This window comes from Mytilus californianus, unplaced genomic scaffold (assembly GCF_021869535.1).
Source record: "Mytilus californianus isolate M0D057914Y unplaced genomic scaffold, xbMytCali1.0.p SCAF_2, whole genome shotgun sequence".
Lineage (NCBI taxonomy): Eukaryota > Metazoa > Mollusca > Bivalvia > Mytilida > Mytilidae > Mytilus > Mytilus californianus.
In genome coordinates, this window is record NW_026262668.1 from 7,079,629 (window position 1) to 7,089,233 (window position 9,605).

The following is a 9,605-nucleotide window of genomic DNA, read 5'->3' on the forward strand; positions in this document are numbered from 1 at the left end:
CCAAAATACAGCGCAAGAAAAAAAAAATCGCGGAAGAAGACAAAAAATTTTAATAATCAGAACAAAATCAATAGGTTTTTCCACGGAAAAGTGGAAAGACCTAATCAACACATATTGAAAAGGTGGTAATCGTTAGTAAAATTAATTTCAATATGTTTACTTAAGTTAAAGAATATTTTTTACTGAAGTAAGTTGCAATTTAATATGGTTACATAGTTAAAATTGTATTTTTATTGAAGTGGAATTATCGGGTTTTATATTACCATGTACAGAAGACAAATTTTCAGTTTTATTCACTTTACAAGAATATTTTTCATGCAATTGTCTGATGCTTGATAATTATCTTTTCCTAAAATGAAAATGGTGTTAAACATCACTGTAGCTTCTTAGAAATCGAACAGTTTTCTTTTAAACACGAAATAATAAAAGGAGTAGTTTAAGATTACTATGTGATTTTATATAATACAGTTTATTATAATCTTCTCAGCATCATCACAGAGTTTTTAAGGGAGTAGTTGCTTCCTTTCCAAGAACGCCAGTAGACACCGCGGTGTTCTTTGTCTGGTTTCCCAATGAAATAATTGCCATTCAGGTCAAAAGTTGCGCACTTGTTGAACCACCAAGCCCCTGTATAATGACGAAGTTTAAGTGTAATAATGACCCGTGTATATAGCAAATCCCAAATACACCGTTTGGTGGTGTTCCTGACAGATGCTGAACATACAGATTAGGTAATATGTAACAGGTAACATAGACTACTGGTGTCGGTATCGGATTCGACCCGGAACTTATTGGAAAAATAAATTATTTGGAAAACAAAAGGGCCTAGAATGGTGTAATTTTTAATCAACACTATTGTCCTATATTGGTTATATATAAAGTTGAATTCTTTGATTTGTTGTTTTTACTCCATGCCGGCTAACAAATTGGACCTCGTTATCTTAGTATTATAGATATGTTTTCTTTAAAAATAACGCTATCATAATAGAAAAACAAAGGATATGGGGTATCCATCCATGACACAAAATCAGTACATGCACAACAAAAAACACACAAAAATCAAAGGAACAGCGCTTTCATTGCTGTTCTTCATCTCAAAGTCACAGTGAGGCCTTCAACACGGAAGAAAAAACTCTAACCTCACTGTAAGTTTAAGACGGCCCCTAGCACCGTCTTGCCGAGGAAACAAATTGTGTAAATGCAAGAGGGAGATGTCGAAAAAAAGCTTTTAAATACTAGATCCGTTGAAATCTAACAAGAAACGGATACTATGCAAAACATGGATACATCATTTACGTACTGATAAACTGAAAATGGATTTGATTATTACAAAATATTGATTAATTTCATAACGGTACAATTGTTTAACACAAATGTTGTTAGAAATATATTTAAATAATACTTGTCTATCAATAAATGCAAATGCTTTTTTTGTTTCCTAGTCCTTTTAACTGCAAACAATATACATTTTGCAAATGGTTATTAAAAGAAAACACTTTTATAAAAAGTTTTTTTTTTCTGCTATAACACAAAGAGGCAGTACTTTAAAGAAGACTGCATTTCTCAAGATAGGAATTTATTGAATGTTATTTTAATACTTATTTGTAGTTTTAAGGCAGTAATATGCTTGATTTTGAAATAGATTTCTTACCAGAACATTTTGGATTCAAATCCTTCTTTATCAGTACAGGTTCCGCTAAGACAAAACAGAAAGTTAGTCGGTTCTTAATATCGCTTGGAGATAAGATAACAATTATTAAAGGTAACATTTTATTCATCGAGTAATCACGAGTATCAATCTGATTATAATACAAACTGCGAGTCCACGCTGTATATGATACACATTTTCTGTTCTGAAAACCTTTTCGGGATCCTCAGAATTGACGTGATGAAATACTTTCAAAATTTAAAGCGGAAATTTCACTGATATTCAAAACAGATTGAAGAATGGAGTATTGTAGATCCAGCGTCGACACAGGACCTGTATTTTAATCAGATAACGACACATTAAGTGCACGAAATAGAAGTTCATATTTCTATATTTTTTGTCAAGTACTAACTGTGATTTAAAATAGTTCTTAGATGGAAATAATGAAAGATATACTATTCATTTTCTTTTACGCTATTATCCTTCCGAAACAAAAGTCAGCTTTTCTCGTAAGTTGTGACTCCATTTATAATCTTAGCGTTGTGCCAACTGTATTTTTATGTATTTAAAAAAATATACATGTTTATAAATTCTTGCTTTATCTTTTTCTTTAACATTGATGCGTACATTCAAATATACTTTACTTCCAATGCATTTCATATAACCCTCTACCCAAAACAGAGAAAAATAAAAACAAAATGTTTTCAAATATTTGTATTCAAAGAACAAGCACCCCCCTATCTAATTTTTTCTTGATTTCTTAAGATTTGAAATATTATACATTTTTTACTGAAAACACGTATTGAAGTTGGGTAGTTCCAGTAGCCAACATACTTCAATCAGCAAAAAGGGTTTTGAATACGCTGCAACTTCTGTACATTACTTTAAAGGCGTTTTATGATGTCATTGTTTGAATCGCAATCATTTTAATCTGATATATCATCTTTCTTTCTTCTTTTTTTTGACGATAAAGAATAGAATCGATTATTGTTTTACAAAAACAATGAATTGGATAATGATCTATAGGCAATGGGTAATGGGCCTTTTTTACTTGGTGTTAAACAGTTTCAGTCCGAACGAATCGTCTTTCTGAAAAAATTTCACCAGGTGCACGAGAGACTATAAGTTTAGCAAGTAAAAAAGACCAATAAAAAGTAAATGAGGCCGTGTGGTCTAAGTAGTTTATCGACAGTGTTCACTATCCGGTCATAACTGAGGTTGAGAGTTCGGGTCCCGCTCGTTGGGAGGTGCATTCGACATCGATCTTAATTGACAAGGATTTGTATCCTTCCCACCCGACTGTCATTTGCTCTCTCCTGTACTCTCCAATATAACAATGGTCGCATTAAATATAAACAAACAAACAAATTTAAATAAAATAAAATATTTTTAAGAGCATCAAAACAAAGTTTTAGCCATTCTAATTACTTTCACATATTTGTATAAGTTGCACGTAAAAACTGTATTTCTTTATAATTGTAACATTTGAAAAATCAAATACGAAAGCTTAAATTTGACAGACAGCAATACATTTATATATCTTGACTGAGTCTTACCTGATTGCGACGACACAACGCCTTGCTGGTGATTTGAAAATTTGTGAAGCTTTACTCTATCAATTATGAAAATTACGATAAGTGCAGGAAAAATCATCATGCTTACGTATGCAATGACAAAAAACAATTGCAGGAAACAAATGCTACTGAATATTAATTTGACATTTCTAAAATATGTTTCATGTGTGGCAGCTGTTCGTTGAATTGAATATTGCATGATTTGGATATTCGTTGGATGTATCGAGTTTCAGTCAACTTATTTGTCTTTTATTTTGACATTTCGAAGTTTGAGACTTCCTTTAAATGAATGACCAACAGGCGAAATACTGCGCTAGTGTATTCTTTACCCTGAAATAGAATATTTAAAAAGTGTGAAAATGTTCAAAATAGATGGATAAAAACTCACAACTGATATATATCGTAGATGATCGCACTTAATTTCGATTAACTGCGATTTTACTGAATGAATATCACAATGTTACATCATCGACAACAACACAATAAGGTGAAGCTAAGAAGATAATACACACAATTACAAACGCAAACCTCTTATAAGTTGCTCATAGCATCATTAGCAAAACGAGACTTGTGTTTTTCTGTTGCAATTCAAATTAATGTTTTCTGCCATTATGTAAATAAACTCATCATAGATACCAGGATTAAATTTTGTGTTTACGCCAGACGCGCGTTTCGTCTACAAAAGACTCATCAGTGACGCTCGAATCCAAAAAAGTTAAAAAGGCCAAATAAAGTACGAAGTTGAAGAGCAATGAGGACCAAAATTTCTAAAAGTTTTGCCAAATACAGCTAAGGTAATCTATTCCTGAGGTAGAAAAACCTTAGTATTTCAAAAATTCAGAAGTTTTGTAAACAGTTAATTAACTGGTATTTAAGCAGATACTTCTTGTATTTTGATAAAACATTGTATTAAATATGCAAGTAAGAACTCGTGATGAAAGAGTGTAAACAAACGTGCACTGGAAGGTAAATAGCAATCATTGATTCTTCAAAAACTAATTGATACATCAAATCATTTAACAACTGTTATGAAAAAGTTTGAATAACAAATGGGAACGCGTGTACAATTGAAAATATTAAAACATCGCTCTATCAATTCACTTATATTATATGTGCTTCACGATTCTGTGTTAAAAAAGAGGGACGAAGGATACCAGAGGGACAGTCAAACTCATAGATCGAAAACAAACTGACAACGCCATGGCCAAAAATTAAAAGACAAACAGACAAATAATAGTACAGATGACACAACATAGAAAACTAAAGACTAGGCAACACGAACCCCACCAAAAACTGGGGGTGATCTCAGGTGCTCCGGAAGGGTAAGCAGATCCTGCTCCACATGTGGCACCCGTCGTGTTGCTTATGTTATTACAAATCCGGTAAATAGTCTAATTCGGTAGGTCACATTCGTGAAAAGGGAAGGGTATTGTAGTTACGACATAAGGAACATCTCCGATATCATCTGTGAAACGGTTATTCCATAACGGTCAACCAACTCGTGATTACGTTGTGCACGATGTTCCTACAACACGACGTTACACTAAAAATGCGGCGTCAAAGACGGTTTTTGACTTCGATTAATTTTTGCAAGTTTTATTCGTTTTTTTATATGTTGTTGGTTGATTCTGGTTCTGTTCTTTTTGTGATGTCATTTTATCATAAATTACCTCAAGTTGTGGAAATTGATATACTAATGTTTACCCTTAAAGTTCTTTCGCCGAAAAATGCAGTACTGTCGCAAGTAATGTAGGAAGGAAAAATGGGACGGAAGTACATGTATACGGTTTTCCATAAATAAATTAATTTTTTTAGATGTACAAAACTTTTATCATAGGATGTTTAATTTCATGGTGCAAATCATCTGTCTTTTTAAAATTTCTATATCTTAATTCAACCCAAATGCAAATATATCTGATACTCTGCAAGTAAATTGAAACATTTTTACCCTTGGTTAATTTGAATAGAATTGTATTTTCCCTGGCACATAATTTGTCGAAATACACCGCTTCAATTACTTGAACCTTGGCTTGAGAATTATTTCCCAAGTCATCTAAAGTTGCTTGCTTACATTGTTTAACTTCTGATATACATTTTCAATATAGTAATCTACTCCTGGATCGTCCGTAAATAAAATATTACAATCCCGGGTTTTATTAATTCAATGACACGGTTTTCGTCGCTGTTTGTCTTTCAATTACCTCCATTTCATGCCCAAGTTTATATTGGCGAAAAGTTCCGGCTTCGCTAGTGCAGGAATTACTTTCATCACGACAGTTATAACATGAATAGCAGGACAAATCGCGAAGTAAAACATTCCGTGGACTTGTATTCAGTCTTTTAATATTGGTGAATGCACCTTACTGAAGTGACGACTTTAAATGATCTATTTCGGAGTACTTCCGCAACATAAATTAAAATTCGCATTTTACATTTAGAGAACGGTCTTGGTGTCTCCAATTTGTCTTTGCAAAAGTTGAACAAAGTTAATGTATTCGTTCATGTAATGAAATTTTTTTTCCATTTCACCATTCTTTTAAATAAATCGTTAAAAGCTATAAACGGTTAATAAAAATTGCAAAATTTAACCCGTGTCGAATCTATGTCCCCGGCCGGAGTCTATAGCAACATGCAATATTCTTTTTGTTTTTCGGCAGCCATCATCATCTTTTTCTAAATTTCACCACACGATTTGTTTTAATTATCATGAGCATTTAATTGAAACTTTAGCACATGTAACGTCGGAAATTAGCGTTTTTCGGATTTTTCGACGTTTTCAAACGTTTGGACAAATTGGCTACCGTTTTGTAATGTGTGGAAGCATTTTATTCCTTTAACACCCAAACATGTAGTTAATAAGAAAAGAATCTTGGCATTTTGTACTCTTCGTGTATCTAACTTTTGTTTTGATCAATTATAAATAACTTATTGAAATATCAGTTAAAATATACGCGTTAACTGCTTTGAAAAATGAAATATCAACTTGGACAAAATGGCTACCGCTTGAAAAACGACTGTGTAGAGAAGATTTTATAGAATCTGCAATATTTGAACTCACGAACAATGAGGCAAATATTTGTACTTTTGATAGATGTTATTATTGTGTTACTCTTTTTATTTATTTCCTGCTATATCTACTTATAAAATTCACTTTCAGTCGTTGAGTTAACGAAAAACGTCGTTGGAAATTTTTCTTATTCAAGCTTAATATGCAGCCACCAAGTTAAATGAAATTTGGCAAAATAACGGCTTTAACGACACAGAGAACCGACACATGTCGTTGTTCCTGCCAAGTTTCACGAAGATCAGAGAATAAGAAATAGGATCACTATATATAAGAGTTAAAACAGTTTTTCATAAATGTAACGTTGGACATCCGTTTTTTTCACATAGCTTTGTTATTTTAATCCTCAAATATACTAGATATTACTTAGTATATAATCAAGAGCTATAAAAACATAATTTAAAACATATACTGAATTTGTTTTAATAGTGGTTCGTGTTTGCTAACATTTTTATTTTGTTTTGCGGAGGAAATTTCGAAGATTCTGTTTTAAATCCTAGGGGTTGTAGGAACAGCGTGCGTAACGTTGATGGCGTCCGTAAAATTTACGAAGGGATGATTTCAACTTCACCATTTGGAACTCTCTCTTGATTGTTTATCCATTCTTCGGGAAGAAAATTCGAAAGTTAATTAGCTCGCGGCCAACAATCACTGAATGGAATATTATTTGTCGATAATATGAAATTTTTGACATCTTTACCTATTATGTCTGTTTTTTTTGCTCACACATTGTTGTCAATATAATGAAATTCTATATGACTGTCATACAAGTGAAAAGTTTAGCTGGCTATAAAACCAGGTTTAATTCACCATTTTCTATATAAGGAAATGCCTGTACCAAGTCAGGAATGTGACAGTTGTTTTTCATTTATTTGATGTTTTTGAGCTTTTGATTTTGCCATTTGATAAAGGACTTTCCGTTTTGAATTTTCCTTGGAGTTCGGTATTTTTGTTATTTTACTTTTTTTTTATAGATTCGTAATAAATGTAAGAAACGTGCATAGAGAACTTAGTTTGTTATATGTTAACAAAATAAGGAGATGTGGTATGATTGATGGGACAACTATCCACCACAGTTCAAATGAAGTGGATATAAGCGATTATAGGCAACCATACAGCCTTCAACAATGAGAAAAAACCATACCGTATAGTCGACTATAAAAGGCCCGATATGAAAATATGAAACAAATCAATTGAGAAAACTAACGGCCTAATTTATAACAAAACAATTTACGAAAACAAATATGACAGACATGTACCAACGATAACCACTGAACTACAGGCTCCTGACTTGGGACAGGCACTTATAGAATTTAATATTATTTGCACATATGGATGCATTGGTTCAATATTTCTCTTGTAATTATAATAACAAGAAACTTGTTTCATACTACTTTAACATAAACGTATATAAAAACATCATTCATAAAAATAATTGTAAGAGATTCTGCTACATGGAACCTATGGTACACCATGGGTTCCTAGTTGTTAAGTTGAAGTCATCCCTTGAAAACTTTTACTGAAACCATGATTTTGTTGACCGCGATTGAATATCTGTTTCACAGATTACCACGAATATGTTCCAATTGTGGTAACCACAATTGTGACATCGCCTAATTGGACTTGTCACCAAATGTGTACTTATGTGGAGCAGGATCTTCACCTGAGATCATATCCAGTTTTGGATTGGGTACATGCTGCACATTCTTTTGTTTCTATGTAGTATTTGTAGATTGCTGTATGTATATTATAAGCAGGGAGTAAAATACCACCCATTTAAATTTTATCCAATTATTAAGAAATTATAATTAGGCCCATAATATGATATAATTTCGTAAACCAAAAACCAAACTGTAGAAGCCGTCGTTCCTAGTTTTGGCTTGTAATTTTGTAATACATTTAGTTTATCATAGATTTTGGATTACGAACATGCAGGTCACCCCTACCATTTTGTCCGGTTACAATTGTGCGTTCGTTTTTTTTGGTTTTGTCAATGACAATGTAAACATACTGCCCTTGGAAGAAGGTGTTAAGGTAGATTAACACACGAGTGGAAAAATTATCACCAAAGACTGATATTTTTTTCACCGCGTGTGTTAATCACCCTAACACCTTCATCCAAGGGCAGTATGTTTTTTTATTATACTGAATGCCTTATGATTCAAGTGTGCATTATGTTATTAGAAGGACAATTGTAAAAAAATAAAGTCATAAATTAAGATACTTTACTAATAACAACAACAAATTGAAGAAAATAATGTAGAAATAAGAATCGGTAAACCTCGGCCGGAGCGGGTGTTAATTATTCCGGATCGGCAAACCTCGGGCTCAGCGGGTCTTAATTTTAGGCATTAACACTCGTTGCTAATATTATCATATGTTGCTATGGGTGGCTCGGGATTATGAAAGGTTAGTGAAAATTATCAAATGCCGCGTATCCAATGAAATGAATGGATGATAGGAAATTTGCATAGAGTATAATGATAACAATTAACAGGGAAATTGATAATTTGTATAGTTATCGAACAGCTATAGAACATTACTCGTGAATCCATGGTTAGACGAAGTTATTCTCTGAGAGTTCAATGGTTTTTGAGCTAGGTTCTAATTTTGATACAAAAAATTGAAGAAGGTAGGTTTCTTTGTGTATTACAAGCGAATTGTTTGCCTAAGAATGTTAATTTATAATTCCAGTGATGTATGTTAATTCTTTAATAACATTAATGGTACCATTTTTAAAATTATTTCATAGACCTGTGTAATGGTTGTCGAAAACATTATACAGCTACAAACCCATCTCCTGATGAACAAATATGAATTCCAACAAAACAATAGTTTAACATAAAAAAGAGAAGATAATTAAAAACTTCTGAACATCTGACAAGACTGTGATTCGGATTTCTAATAAAGTTGTCCAGCATAATTCTTTTTCAAAGTTTAACAAGGGACTATTTATAATATCTGTATCATAAGTAGCTTATTGTCCTTAAAGAATTGTGCAATTGAAGCCATAAAGACTCCTCCTATACGGTGAAATAAATTCAATAAAATTAGAAAATATATTCGAATATAAAATCAGTAATTCAGTTAATCAGTTAATCAAGTTAATCTTGTTTTGTTATATTATATCTATGAGTTGAAAAATGCCCAATGTTTCACAGGTATTTTTTTTAGAATCAACGAGAAAACGAATAATTAGTTAGATCCAAAGAGCTGATAAAAAATGGCCTACAAAAGGATTTTAATCCTGGTAAAAAATCACAATTAGCTCATACAACAGCTCTCTGTTCAACATTAGCCACAGAAAGTTTGGTTATTC

General features: G+C 32.3%; 1 long non-coding RNA gene across 1 annotated transcript; it reads right to left on the reverse strand.

Moving 5' to 3' along the window:
• Positions 1-276: 276 nt before the first annotated feature.
• Positions 277-3,386, reverse strand: LOC127728760 (uncharacterized). Its single transcript, XR_007994361.1, has 3 exons — positions 3,205-3,386; positions 1,652-1,696; positions 277-627 (listed from the first exon to the last, which is right to left on the reverse strand). It is a non-coding gene; the product is annotated as an uncharacterized LOC127728760 (long non-coding RNA).
• Between the last annotated feature and the right edge of the window lie 6,219 nt (positions 3,387-9,605).